This window comes from Neofelis nebulosa, chromosome 3 (assembly GCF_028018385.1).
Source record: "Neofelis nebulosa isolate mNeoNeb1 chromosome 3, mNeoNeb1.pri, whole genome shotgun sequence".
NCBI lineage: Eukaryota > Metazoa > Chordata > Mammalia > Carnivora > Felidae > Neofelis > Neofelis nebulosa.
The window spans coordinates 188849014-188864552 of NC_080784.1; positions in this window are offsets into that span (position 1 = coordinate 188849014).

The window sequence follows — 15539 nt, forward strand, 5'->3', positions numbered from 1 at the left end:
ACTGCTCCCACAAAGAGGAACCTTGGAGGTAGCCTCCTGTTACCCAAAGGGATAAATAGATCACCAATGGTAAGATTCATCATGAAGATCCAGCTGAATTAGGGACAAGGACAATAAAGAAAGAGGATTATTTAAGGCAGAGGTGGATTTTTTTTTCTTGTTTCCTCTCTCATAAATATAGCCTGCTTCTCTTCTTATGCATTATAGGAGTTGAGATCGATATTCCCTTTATTTTCCCATTCATTTGTTCATTCATTTACCAAACACTAACTAAGTGCTATAAAAATATGTTATATGTTCTCCATCTTCTTCAAACAAGGAAATTAGAATGCTCTCTCTTGATGACTTTTTAAGGCACCATCTAATTATCCTAAAGGTCAGAAGCAATGAGAATCTTTAGTCATGTTAGATGCAGACTTACTAATACCATGCATGACTTATGTGGACATTTTATTGCAACTTCTTTTCTAAGCTCTTAACATGAATCCAGTCGTCAAAATGTTAAAAGCCGTTATCAAGTATTGAAACATAGAAGCATCTGGAAATGTTTCTCCCTTTCCTGGGATTTTGGAATCCCTGGGTGGTAGAATCTGGGGGAACCCCAAGAGATCATCTAGCTGCACACTTTCATTCCATAGAAGATACATGTGGGCCAAAATGGTGAGAGGTTTTTTGAGACCATATAATTAAAAGGAATGGTAGTCGTACTGGGTTTTTTTATACTCGGTTTTCATTGTTTTTAGGTCTTTATACAAAGAGAAGCCAGAGAATTTTGTCTTTATTCTCTGATTCCTTCTCCTCTGAGAATTATACAATATTAAGGGCATGATGGATTCCTTTCCTAAGAGTGGCAGTTACATGACAGTAACCAAGAAGCCTCCAAAGGTATATTGAGCCATACCCTTCCCACAGGCATAAAAGAACTTTGAGAGGTCAAGAGAGAGGCTGTCAGGTTGAGCCACTGGAGGGCACCAGATTATCTCTTTTCAGTAGAACTATCCATTTCACGTGTAGAGGGGAGAAAAGCTGTATTGGACTGGCACTGGAAAATGGCAATGGAAATTGGAAATGGAAATTTCTACAAGGCTGATTTTAATCCCACAAGCCTAAAGCTAAAGAAATTAAAAACAGGGCAGGTGTTCACAGGTAAGTACTATTTCCTGGGATCAGACGCCTTCCTGGATTATTCCAGATCTTCAATGGTCCAACACCCACAGGGACTGATACTCTGATGACCAAGAAAAGTTGGTGCTGAGCCTTTACTGACCCAGAATGATTTTTCACTTTTATTTTAAACTCTTCAGCCAGAGTCACTTGCCAATAGCCTCAGGAAAATATAAGATGAATGTCCATCTGTTCAGAAACCTACAGAATCATCTGTTTTCACAGAGATTGGACTCTTGTTGGAATGTCATCTCACTTCTTATATTCACCCTCTTCGTCCTCCGGCTGATTTAGGTGGTGTTTCAATCGGTGACCCTCAAAGCCCATTAATAAGCTTCATGTTCCTTTTCGCTATGCTGGTTCTTCATTTGCTTGAGAGGTGGTGAAAAGCAATGAAATGTTACCTGGCATCTCTGTTCTACAGCAAGAGGAGATAATTGAGACTCCAGAGCACTACCACAGGCTCCCTCTGGTAGGGAAGCATGCTTCCGTTATATGTGTGCCATTCAGAGAGTCACAAATCTTCAAGAAGTTACCAAAGGCTTTTGTTTCCTGTGGTCATGATGGAGAAAATTAAAATAGCTCTGATTTAACCAGTAAAATGAGAAGTGGACAGAGACTAACCTGAGTATCTCGGTTAGTAATTAGGAACATGACGTTTATTCTCACTGTGGAACACTTCATAAAGCTCTGGAAGATGCTATGTAAAATATATTTATTTAGGACCAGGGTATACTTTGCCCTTTCATACTTGTGCCTTCCAAACAACATAGCCACACTCAGAAACATGGAAATCCCAGAAACATGGAAAAGCCAATTGCTTTCATATCACTCTATTAAAATAGCCAGGAGATGGACCATTGAGGCTTAACCATTGCTCTAGTATTGGACAAGTCATGAAGAAGGCACTGGTCCAGGTTGGAACTGCAATTCTAGTGAATTCTACCTCTCAACTAAGTATGTTGTTTCTAGTATTTTATAGGAAGATTTTTTTTTTAATTTTTGTAATGTTTATTTATTTTTGAGAGAGAAAGAGAGCATGAGCAGAGGAGGGGCAGAGAGAGAGAGAGGGAGACACAGAATCTGAAGCAGGATCCAGGCTCAGAGCTGTCAGCACAGAGCCTGAGGTGGTGTTTGAACTCATGAACTATGAGATCATGACCTGAGGCAAAGTCAGACGCTTAGTAACCGACTGAGCCACCCAGGCGCCCAGGAAGATACTTTTTATTTCATTTATGGAGATTCTCCAAAAGGCTAATCATAACAATTAAAAAACTGCAGATTCCTCTATGGTTAGCAAAGCACTTTCCCCCAACATCCTACTGAATCCTGTCACCAACTCATGAGGTTAATATTATTTTTCCACCTTAAAAGTATAGACAAAAAGTAAAACAAAACTAAGGCACAGAGAAGTTGAACAATTTGCGTGAAGTCATGCAGTAAGTGGTCAAGTCAGGGTTCAAATTCTCTCTTTGTAGGCAAGTATACACAGACTATTGAAGCTATGGTTATTAGTCTCCTAGAATGTGCTCAGTGCAAACGTGTAATTTTATTGTTGCCTGTATATCCTTACTAAGTAAGTGTAATAATGTTTTTGCCTCCTTGGTTTCCACGGGAAGCTTTTTGTCTACCTGCAATATGGTTTGCTATGTGAATATCTATTTTGGCCGTTGCATTGTAGGCTCCTTGTAGGCAGGGACTATGACTTTTTCACTGTTACATTCCCCCTCTCCTTTCCTCAGAGCCAAGCACAGTACCTATCCATATGATAGATTTTCCAGTATTTGTTGAATTACACTGAATTAGTTGCTATATTAAAGTCTATGATGATCTGAGGCATCTTGCCAAATGACGCCTGCTTGAATTTCTTCCAAGACCAAAAATGAGATATTTAACCATGTTATACTTTATTTTGAACAAAAAGAACTTTAAAACCAATTTAGGAGCCATAATTATGGAGAACTAAGGAGATCCTTCACAACGGCCCCCTCCCTGCATTCCAGACTTAAGGGCCTGAGAACACCGGAGAGGTGGAGAGACAGAGAGAGCATTGTAGCAGCAAACAAGATACAGCAGGTCTGTAGGGTACATTCTCTCTGCTCTCAATGGTTTTTTTCTAGTAAGAGCCCATGAACCCATTCATCTACACTCCGGCACAAGGGAATGTACAGACCTGTAGGATCCATCGGAATCTATCTGAAGACTTCTGAGGAAGGCTTGTGTGTCTTCTGTGGGCTGGGGAGGGGAACCCTTCTTCTCTTGGCTTCACAGACGTTCTCAGACTAAGGCTGGTGACAGATATGAACACATTCACAGAGAGCAGGATAAGAATGCATGTGTACTTGTACAGCTTGGGGGGTGAGGAGGAACACAAACCGCCATATGCAAAAGAGATGAAAACATGGGGAAGGAGCACCCTGGAGGAGAGAAAATTTGAAGTGGATATTTAGAGGGTTCTTGACATGAAATAGGTATAACCTGACACACAACATACAATCATGTGCCATAACTATGATTCACGATGGCCCGCACTGAAAAGTGGCTGGCACGTCCCATACAGACATTCCCCTATAATTGTGCTCTTATTCTACCTGACACCTTCCACCTGGTGAAAAATGTACTCTCCCTTCAAGATTCAGTTCCTACAACACCTTCCCCATGAAAAGTCCCTGATTCCCCAACATTATTCATTAGTTTGTATGGATCTCTGATTTAGAACTCTTTTTTAGCTTTTTGTTTACTTGAATGTCTTCTTCACTAGACTGTGAGATTGGAGTGAGAGGCAACGAGTTTGTGTGCACAGTGTTTAGCATGTACCGAATGTTCAGTGAGGATTAAAGGGAAGAAGAGAAGGAGCAAGGGAGGATTGAAAGGAAGAAAAGAAAGAAGGAAATAAAGAAAAGAAAGCAGCTATAATGCAACACAGGACTGGGCTTCAGCAGTCATTGCCTGAGCTTCTGGGGGTATAAGATGGAAACATAACAGTGCTGCACAGGGAATGGCATGGTACCATCGACTGAATAGCACCAGAAAGTAAAGGAATCTACCATAAAACATTAGTTGGCTCCACTAAAATGTTTCTAAACTCAGAGTAATGGTGTTGCTACTGGAAGACTTCAAGTGCTCCCAGAGAACATGGCCTCAGTGCAGTCTGGTTGAAGACACAGAGAGCTGCAGCATCTGGCAGACTCAGGAGCCAACACTCCAAGTCTAGAAGCTTCCAAGATTAGTTCCAAGAGGACTGAAGTGAGGAACAGTGCCTCATGGCAGAAAGCACAGGGCAAGAGTGGCTTGCGACGCTCACAAGAGCATGTAGACCAGAGCATAACCAAAGAGTGATGACATCCTTGCTTACACGGGGTAAACACTGTCACCAGATGGTTAGTGACGAGGAAGGAGAGACCGACGTGAGAATACTTGGAAACACCCCGTCGATTTTACTGCAGGTATATGGAATCACCTGTATACAATTTCCACCATAGAGATGGGTTCAGTCGTTCTCATCAAAGTCTTTTCTTTATGAAGTCTCACGTTAACACACCTATCTATATATTATTATCTGTAGAAATAAATAAATATGTACCTGGCAAGGATGAACCCTACCTGAAAATGGAAACCGAGATTCTGTCGCTCACTGTGTGTGAGAAATGGGTAATTGCCCTTCAAGAATTTTCTAATAGGTCTGTCCCCTGTGCTTGTGCAATACACCCAAGAAGAACTTCAATAGTGATAGTCTGCTTGCGTTCTCGGGTTTTCTCTGTATCCATTACTGTCTGTGGCCTACTGTATTAACACTAATATTCTACTTCTACTGGATCACGTGACACAAAATAACAACCTGAGGCTTGAGTCTCCTCTTTTTTAAAATATTTATTTTTGAGAGAGACAGAGCGTGACCAGGGGAGGGTCTCTGAAAGGTCAGCGCAGAACCCCATGTGGGGCTGACCTGAGCCGAAGTCAGAGGTTCAACTGTCTGAGCCATCCAGGTGCCCAGACACTTGAGTCTCCTAACTCTATGACTGGCTGTGCACAATTTTGTCTATATCTTTAGGTCCTAGGCCATTCTTATGACCTCACTGTGACTCACTGCTTGCTAGCATTTTCCAACATAAGTTTGTGACATGCAGGCCCATATAACTGGCATTTGAGAACAGACGTCTGTATTCAGTAGCGGCATTCCTTTATCGGTTAAAAATAAGTCTGTATAAGGAAGCTTTGAAAATTATAAGGTTTTTTTTTTCCACTTGTTGAATTCCAAAAGGAACCCTGACAGAAATTTCTACACCTTCACCACACTCTAAGGTGGGAGTAAATAACTATCATTACCCGGGTTTTCTGCTCCATGAAATGGCAGCCCACAGGGTGTGAGTGTAGTAGATAAGGGGCACAAGCCGGTCATTGGCAGAAGGGAAAGACAGTTGGTGTTCCTGATCTGACCTTCCAGCACCTCAGCCCTTAAACCATTACAACATTCTTCCATGTGAAATTACACGGCTCTCAAAAATGCTTCTGGGGCACCTGAGTGGCTCAGTCACTTACGCATCTGACTCTTGATTTTGGGTCAGGCCCCAATCTCACAGTTTGTGAGTTCAAACCCCATGTCGGGCTCCGTGCTGGTGATGTGAAGCCTGCTTGGGATTGTCTCTCCCTCCCTCTGCCCCTTCCATGTTCTCTCTCTCTCAAAATAAATAAATAAACTTTTAAAAATGTTGCTTAATAACTTCCATACATTTTTTATTTTTTATGTTGAAAAAGTAGAGAGGCTCCTGGGTGGCTCAGTCGGTTAAGCATCCAACTTTGGCTCAGGTCATGATCTCGCCGTCTATGAGTTCAAGCCCTGTGTCGGGCTCTGTGCCTGGAGCCTGGACCCTGCTTTGGATTCTGTGTCTCCCTCTCTCTCTTTCCCCCCTTCTCTCTCTCTCTCTCTCTCCCAAAATAAATAAATATATCAAAAAAAATTTTAATACGGAGTAAATCTGTGAAATGTCCTCTGCAGTCACAATTTTATGGCTTTAAAATGCAGTGTGCCCTGTACTGCAGTTATGGTCATCAAAGTCACTTTTAAAACATCAGCTTACTTTGTTGACAATTGCTCTGCTTTATTAGAGGTTTTCAATGGAAACGTGGAAGTAGTCACTTCGGAGGGAAAAGCCTGGCATTCTAAGCCCCGGGAGCCGAGGGGCTCTTGTGAAGAGCAGTCAGCTGCCTAAAACTGGGACGGTTGTGAGACCACATTAAGAACCCAGCACTGGAAGTCGACTGAAGGAACAGTGCTGGTGAGTTGAAGGAGATGAGTGAATGTGAATGACCCCCACATCCCGATGCAGCCCCCCGAGGAGCCCGCGCAAGGGTGCAGTGTGCTGGCTCTGGAGTCGAGGGTCCACCTGCCACACTCAAACATGGCTTTGTGGCTTCTATTTATTTTGTATACAAGTTTCAGAGCAAAGTATTAGGGACAGAAAACAGCCCGGCTCTTTGATCACTGTCCAAGGAGATAGTGTTAGTTTCCTAGGGCTGCAGTAACGAGGTAAAAAAAAAAAAAAATGTTGGCTCAAAATGTATTGACTCACAGTTCTGGAGCCTAGAAATCCAAAATCAAAGAAGTCTGAAATTCTAGGGAGGAACCTTTGGCGTTTCCTGGCTCTCAGATGTGTCACTCGTGTCACATGGCCATCTTCCCCCTGCGTGTTTTCACATCATCTTTCCTCTGTGCATGTCTTTGTGTCCAAATTTCCTCATTTCATAAGGACACCAGTCATACTGGAGTAGGGCCCATCCTGATAATCTCATTTTAACTTAATTATCTCTGTAGAGGTCTTATTTCCAAATAAGGTCACATCTTGAGGCATCTTGTGGTATTAGGAGTTAGGATGTCAACATATCTTTTTGGGGAATACGATCCAACTCAGAACAGAAGCATTAAAAAAAAAATCAATCTTCTAGAAAAAAATGTACTTCCAAAAATATGACGCTTTTGATTTGCATTCATAAGAAAAATAAATCTAAGCTTATGTTTTCTTAAACGTCCTCATTTCTGAGCAATGATCTGAATTAGAATTCCAAAATAAATAATTGATTTTGGAAAATCAAACCCATAAAGAAAGGGACTTCTATGTCGTTCTAAACTCACCCCTTGTCTCTGTTCCCACAGCTACTCTCATGATATTTATCATTTTACTTCCATTATCTTAGCACATCCATAATTGTTCCATTGGACTGTGAGGTCTTAGGTCAGAAACTGCTTTCTTTTATTTCTTCAATCTCTAGCACCTCTCAAGTGTCTAGAATATAGTGGTCACTTAGGAAATGTTTCTTGAATGAAGGAATGCATTTTAAAAAAAGTGGGGACAGGGGCGCCTGGGTGGCGCAGTCGGTTGAGCGTCCGACTTCAGCCAGGTCACGATCTCGCGGTCCGTGAGTTCGAGCCCCGCGTCGGGCTCTGGGCTGATGGCTCGGAGCCTGGAGCCTGTTTCCGATTCTGTGTCTCCCTCTCTCTCTGCCCCTCCCCCGTTCATGCTCTGTCTCTCTCTGTCCCAAAAATAAATAAAAAAAAAAAAAAAAAAAAAAAAAAGTGGGGACAATAGTTTTTATATAGAGACAATTAAAAGTATCCCTGCTCTAGCCCATAGTGTGCTGCTGTATGACCTTTAGTAAGTCACTTCACCTCTCTGTGTCTGGTTTCATAATCTGTATAATGGCAGTGTTTAAGTGACTTTAAGGGATCCTACATAGAGGATTCTAAGTGATTCCATGCAACCTTAAATAGATGGCAGTGAGTATCAGACCTTGCCACAGCATTTTTCTACACCCTTGAAAGTGACTAAGGCAGGCAGGGAAATACAGTGAAACACTAAGGACTCAAGCTCTTACTGCTTCCTTACAAACACCTGGTTCTTTGACCTCACCCATGAGTCCCCCTTTGACTCTTTTGTCTAGATCATATCTCTGATCTCCTAAGAAAGACGGATTTGTGCAAATCCTTTCTTTGTTCTTTGCCCAGAAATCCCATGATCTCTTTGTGATGTGCTTTTGGACAGTTAGTTCTTCCAAAGGTGCACAGAACTCTCTGTAAATGATGGGTCATGGGACTCATTGTTCCTCTCAACTAGAATAGAATACGCACTACTTTCCTCAATACCCAGACTGTGTTCTCTCTCCCTTCCAAAATAGATCCTGATTCAACAATCTGGTATGTCAGTCAATTTTGATGTTTTAGGCAAGGCTTGTCAATATATCTATGATGATAGAGGGATTTTCTAAAAGAAAATCATTTATGTGTTCAAGCATAATCCAACATGTTCTGTGTTAGCTTTCTACCATTTCATATTTTCTCTCTCATTCTTATTCCCACCACTGCTAGAAAGCAACCTATTCCAGACTAGAGATGGAAGGTGGGAAACAAAACAGGACCGGGCTTTTTGTTGCTGTTATTGCTTCAGAATTGCATGTAACAAAGGAACAAAAGGCACCAACATACACTCTTCCTGTGCCTCAGTTTTCCATTGACAAAATGAGTTCAAAGGTATTAACCACCTACCTCAAAGTTTTGTTGGAAGGATTGTTAGGTAATTACCAAACCCTTTGATCCTGTCCAGTATCCATTAAGTCGTCAACTAATGATTTAGAAGTCTATCTCCTGGTCTTTCAGAACCCCAGACTTGGATTCACAGACAGCCAAAAAGCTGTATTTAGTGAGATTTCAGTAATTTTCTTCAAAATTAAACTAAGAGTTGGCTTTAAAAGTCTAAGTTATAACCCTATCTGAACATAAAGGGGATGTCATAAATTTGTCATGAAAAGAGATTCATCTCTGCATCCTCAAGCCTGGGATCCAAAGATATTCAAGTACCCTTTCAAAATCAGGGAACTCACTACAATGAGTCAAAAAATATGGAAGGTTATAAAAATTGACTTAGAAATAACAAAAACATAGTGACACATCCTGGCTTTTGGCATCAGGAAAAGGTACATTGATACCCCTTACAATATATCCTCTTACAATATATCTTCTGGCAAGTTTCACTAAAAAGATGTTTTTGAAGACTTACGAGTGTTCCTTTTCCCTTTGTGGATAGGAGGTCCTTATGTATATGAAGTGCAGAGGCAATTCTGGGTTTGTTTCTTCCTTTTTGTTTTTCTTTTAAATTTTTTAACGTTTATTCATTTTGGAGAGACACAGGGTGAGCAGGGGAGAGGCAGAGAGGGAGGAAGCCACAGAATCTGAAGCAGGCCAGTTTTCATAGCTTCATGCCCCTCTTTTGTAGTTTTGTTTCTATGTTCCTCATCCCTTTTTTGCACATGATTTTCAGAATCTGGATGCCTGAGAGAACGCCCTGTGTAGTCATGTTGGTTCCTATCGCTGCCGGAGGTCAGATTTTCAGAATTACATTTTAAAGTGCACCATCATTACATCTTACACCATCTCTCCTTTTAGAAGCTCTGGTCAGAGAAGCATGTCTCTTCTTTACCTAAGTCTATATTAACTGGCTCATTGTAAGTCCTCTATAACTTTTGTTGAATAAATAGTGGATAAAATCTGATTTCCTAAAGTATTCAACTAAACCCCAAATTCCATTCCTGGGCTGTTAAAGCTCCCAGAAGTTTATTACATCCACTCTCTCCCAAGGTCCCCATCTCTTCTGCTTCACAAGAATGAAGTTCAGGGCAGAGGTTTGCTGGTTAGCTTATTCCATCTTAAAATCAACGAAAGTGGAGGCAAGGGAGTCAAACATTCATTAGATGATCTCTTTTTCCATGAATGATATGCCCATTATTGAAATCTCTCCTTCATTACTCAACCTCCTAGATCAGTGCTCCCTACCCCTACCCAATCATAAAAATTACCTAGAAAGACTGTTCAAAATAGATAACCAAGCCCTTTCCCAAACATATTGAATCCAAATCTCCAGGGATTTAAACTTAGACTCTTCATTTTTTAAAGGTTTCCCCAAGTGTCTTTGGACATGGCCAGGGTTGGGAAACACTATCTTAGAAAGTTGTCCTTTGAGCCTGAACAGAAAGCCCTCCTAGGGTTTTTTTGTTTGTTTGTTTTGCTTTGTTTTCTTTTGTTTTGTTTGGTTCTTGTTGTTAATACAGAAACCCTAGAGTCTTCCTTTTGAGGTGGGCAAGGCAGATTCTCCAAAAGATTTTTCTTTGAATGAATCGGTGCCTTTGTTTTAAGTTAGATAATGAAGGTTGGATTAATTTTCTAGGGCTGTTCTGACAAGTACCATAGACTTAGTGGTTTAAATAAGAGAAATGTGTCATCTCACAGTTCTGGAGGGCAGAGGTTCAAGATCAAGGTGTCAGCAGAAGCATTGTCCCCTCTGAAGATTCTCGGGAGGGATCTGCTCCCGGCCTCAATTCCAGCTTCTGGTAGCTCCTGGGTTAAGGCAAGCTGGTTCCAGTCTTTGCAATGTGTCCTCTCTGTGTATGTGCCTGTCTGTCTGGATGGAAGAAGTTACAAGACAAGAGTGGACAGAACTGCTTCATGTGCTCACACATTCCGCACTATCTTTTGAGCTCCCGAAATAAAAATAGGAAACTGATTCCTGGTCACAAGGTACAAAAAGGGCAAGATACTACTCTAAGGAAACCAAAGGTCATGGAGGGGAGACGATTTCTGCAGACAAGACATAACAAGAGGAAAGTCAAGAGACCTGGCTGACGGATACATGAAAAATTTACCAGATAATTGACAGGAAATTATAGCTTGAGCTGAAGTGACAAGTCGTTAAATGAATATCAGAGAAAATGAACCAAAAATGATATTCCTCGGAGACAAATAACCCTGTAGACACTACCAAGAAACTGCTAACAAATGTGCACGTGGGAGAGAAAAAAGAGCTTCGAAGCATCATTTGTGGTGACAAACGGTGACAAATGATGAAGTGCGACTTCAACTAGAAAAAGAGACTGCCTCTCACTCCAGCGTGTTAGAAAAGGGGCACATGGAGACAGTGCACCAATAAAACCCATCTAGGAAACAATTCAAGTGAACGTGGACCAAAACTGAAGACACAATCTGTAGAAATGCTGGAGCATTCAATTGACTAGGTTCCATCCAGTCACTTTGAAAAAATTAACAAAGTATTCTAATTTAAAATACTGACCTTGGGGCGCCTGGGTGGCGCAGTCGGTTGAGCGTCCGACTTCAGCCAGGTCACGATCTCGCGGTCCGTGAGTTCGAGCCCCGCGTCAGTCTCTGGGCTGACGGCTCGGAGCCTGGAGCCTGTTTCCGATTCTGTGTCTCCCTCTCTCTCTGCCCCTCCCCCGCTCTTGCTCTGTCTCTCTGTCTCAAAAATAAATAAACGTTAAAAAAAAAATAAATAAATAAAATAAAATAAAATACTGACCTTGCATGACATTAGGTACCACCAAAGATCCTCCTTGTTTGTTTGTTTGTTTGTTTGTTTGTTTCTAGTAGTAAATGTACTTTTACAAAATAGTCTGGAGCACCTGGGTGGCTCTGTCGGTTAATCGCCCAACTTTGGCTCAGGTCATGATCTCATGGTTCCTGAGTTCGAGCCCCACATCAGGCTCTCTGCTGTCAGTGCAGAGCCTGCTTTGGATCCTCTGTCTCCCTCTCTCCCAGCCCCTCCACCCCCGCCCCCTCAAAAATAAGCACTTAAAAAGTCTGAAAACTCAACCCGATGTAATTGATGAAAATCAGTGTAGATTCTTTTTTTTTTAACTTTGTAAAAAATATGTATTTATTTATTTTGAGAGAAAGCACATGGGGGAAAGGGGCAGAGAGACGGGGAGAGAGAGAACCCCAAGCAGGCTCTGTGCTGTCAGTGCAGCTGACACGGGGCTCGATCCCATGGCCTGTGAGATTATGACCTGAGCCAAAATCAAGAGTAAGACGCTTAACTGACTGAGCCACCTAGGTGCCCCTTGGGGCAGATTCTATTCTGAGAAATTAAAAATATTCATTAAACTCTACTGTCCTGAACCATTGGTATATCTTGTCCCTTTTTGGTACGCAGACAATAATATTTTAGCAGTCCAAAACTCAAAATTCTGGCCATGCTACCTTTGTGAAACACAGCAGGGAACTAAATAATAAACACAGAAGTCCTTTGAAGAGTCAAAAGACATCACAAAATGTGTTCCATTAGAGCTCACGTGGTTCCCTCTTGGGGATACGCTCTGTTCCTCCTTCTGAAGCTGTTTGCACATGCTCTGCTTATAGCTACAGCATGCGTGATTATCTGGTTTCCTGACTAGTGTTAGTCGAAGAGCAAGTGATTGAAAGGATACAGTATATCAGTTCATGGTGACACATTGATAGCTGCAGGAAGAGACAGCTGACAGCAAATGAGAAATCGTAGAAATGATAAAAATGAAACTTAAGAACAAAAAGAACAACACTGATCTTAAGTTGTTGAATAAAGGAAAACAACTCTATGCATCTCAATTATTCCAACAGCATCACTGAATTATAGCGTGCTATCATAGCAGATGATTATAATGATGACCCTGAGCCATCAAGAAAAAAAAAATAAATTTGGTTCCAGATGCATCATTTAAGGTGGCGGGAAAATGTGCAATAAAATTTTGGAAAGATCTTCATCCAAATGATTTTTTTTAAGGTTTAGTGCTGAAAGTAATAAACCCTTACTATTCAAAAAATTCAGCTCCTAAAAATGACTCATTCTTTGTCATCTTCAGAAAATATCATATTTCTGCAGTCCTGACCTGTCTCTAAATCCAGATTTGAAAAAAGCTGGCTAAACATCTCTGTTTACATGTCCTACTGCCTCTTATTACACATCTGAACTCGGATTATGGCATCCAGCCTCAAAGCTTGTCCTGGTGTCAGCTGGGTGTCACCATCTATGCCATAACACAAGTCAGAACTTTCACACTTATCCTTGATTATTCCTTCTGTCTTTCCCTTATATTTAGTCAACCCAAGTTTCCCGTCTTAACCTAGAAGCTATTTTGTGTCTAAGTTCCTAGTCCCCACCTCAGCCCCCTTGCTTGAGCTCGCATTATTTCTAGCAGCTGTCATCGTCACCCTATGTTAGAGTCATGCCAGCTCACTTGTCATTTGTCGTTTCCCCTTGTTCTTTCACGTCTTCCCTCCTGCCTGGTCAGAATGAGTCAAGGGCCCTCGCATTTCAGTAATTCATTTTGCATGCATGTGTTTATTTATTTTTCAGTGTTTTTTGGCAAGAGAGTCTAGGCAAAACTTCTTAGGCACTTAGCGAATATTTCTTGAAATATTTATTGGGCAACTAACATCAGCCAGGACGTCTGCTAGCACTGGAGGAACAGCAGTGAATAAAACAGATCCCTAGAGGGGCACCAGGGTGGCTCAGTCGGTTGAGCATCCAACTCTTGATTTCGGCTCAGAGCATGTTCTCATTGTGTGTGGGGTCTAGCTCCATGTACAGCTGTGTGCTCTTGGTATCCTCTCTCTCCTCTCTCTCTGCCCCTCCCCACCCCACTCTCTGTCTCTCTTTCTTTCTTTCAAACTAAATAAGTAACAGTTATTTAAAAACAACTTTTTAAAATGTTTATTTACTTTTTGAGGGAGGGGAGGGGCAGAGAGAGGGAGACCCAGAATGAGAAGTGAACTGTCAGCACAGAGCCCAATGAGGGGCTCAAACTCTCAGACCGTGAGATCATGACCTGAGCCGAAGTCAGACGCCTAACCGATTGAGCCACCCAGGCGCCCCCAAGTGATGTCATTCTTGAGGTCGTATTTTGGGGCAGACTGTGAGGAAGAGAAGGGCCAAAAAGCGATCTAGAAAGAAAATGGAGAATGACCAGCACAGAAATTCCTCTACATACTGAAGGAAGTGTGTCATCCTCCTATTAATTATTGGGATTCTCATGGTAATAGGATAGGGGTGATGTTATTCTGTGGATTTTGATTAAAATTAATTATGTCAAGTGACTCTTGGCTTAATGAGTCCACATTTAAGATCATGGACCTTGGAACCTGCCCAACCACTTTCCTACATTCAACAGCACTGTGAATAAGCAAGGGACTTAATTTCTCTGAGCCTCAGCTTCACCACCTGCTAAATAAGGGAAGCAATAGTACCCATCTCATAGCATGTTCTGAAGAATTAAATGAGACAATGGGGGTAGAGTGAAGTATCTGACACAAAGGGTAAGGGTTCAACATATATTTATCATTTTAAAGTCATGGTAGAAAGAGTAAAGGATACCCAAAGAGTGCCACTCCCTAATAGAAAATCTATATTAGATTCAGAAAATCTGTGGAAAATGCAAAAAATTTAAGTATTGTGATGACATTTTTATGAATATTTTTTTCACCAGATCATGAGTTTTTAACCATTTGTATGCCATGCCTTTGTCAAGCTGATGAAACGTGGAAAATCACATACTCAGAATAAAGTTTTTACATGCATAAATAAAATTCCTAGAGTTATAATTGAAAACAATTATGGATGTACTTGCCTATTGATATAAAAACCAGTCATAGAAATAGTTAAAGAAAAAAATGTGATGGTCTAATGTGTGTTCTTATTTAAGTAGTACATGACAAAATAAAATCTAATAGTAGTTCTAACAACTAACACAATTTTGAAATAGTAACAAAGGTGACATTTCTAGATGACAACAGTAGCTGTAATTTGATAAGAAAATATTTGTGATCTCTAATGGGGACACAAATCAAAGGTACTGCTAACACTGCTGGAATTTGCTGCTTTATATTCGAAATTAAGAGAATTTGTGATGAGTTAGTAAGAGATGGTGGAAAAAGGATAGATTTGTTTTTTCCTGAACAAGTTCACAAGTCACAGTTTCTATCCACAGTGTTTGGGGTCCATGGAACTGACCTGGAGCCTAATACAATGGCTGGTAAGTAATATACATTCAATGCGTACTTGCTAAACTGAAATAAACATAACAAAAGAACCACACTTACAGACTCACACAGAGTATTAGTGAGAATATCTTGCAGATAGTGAATTACTCTCAGTAAACCAGAAAGACTGGCCTCAGGCAGGCAAGATTTCAATATATCCCACCTGTAGGTCCCACGAAGCATAAACATGAAATGTCTCATAGGTAGAAAAGAACCGCTGTTTGAGTTATCCTGTAATCACAAGGCTTTATGGGAAGACATGAAGAAAAACTACAGAGTCTGTTAAGGAATAGACATTTTAAACTTCACAATAAAAGAAAAGGTAAGCCAGGAGTAACAATACTTGCATACATAAAATTTCTTTCCTGAAGAAGAAAAAAAAATCTCCTAAGTTAGTAAGTGACTCCGATCAACATGAGAACCAGCCTATGGGGACATATTGCTCTCTCAAAGAAGCAGAACATTGGGACTTGAAAAATAACATGACACTCCTCTTATCTATCAAATCATCATTTAAAAAATGGTA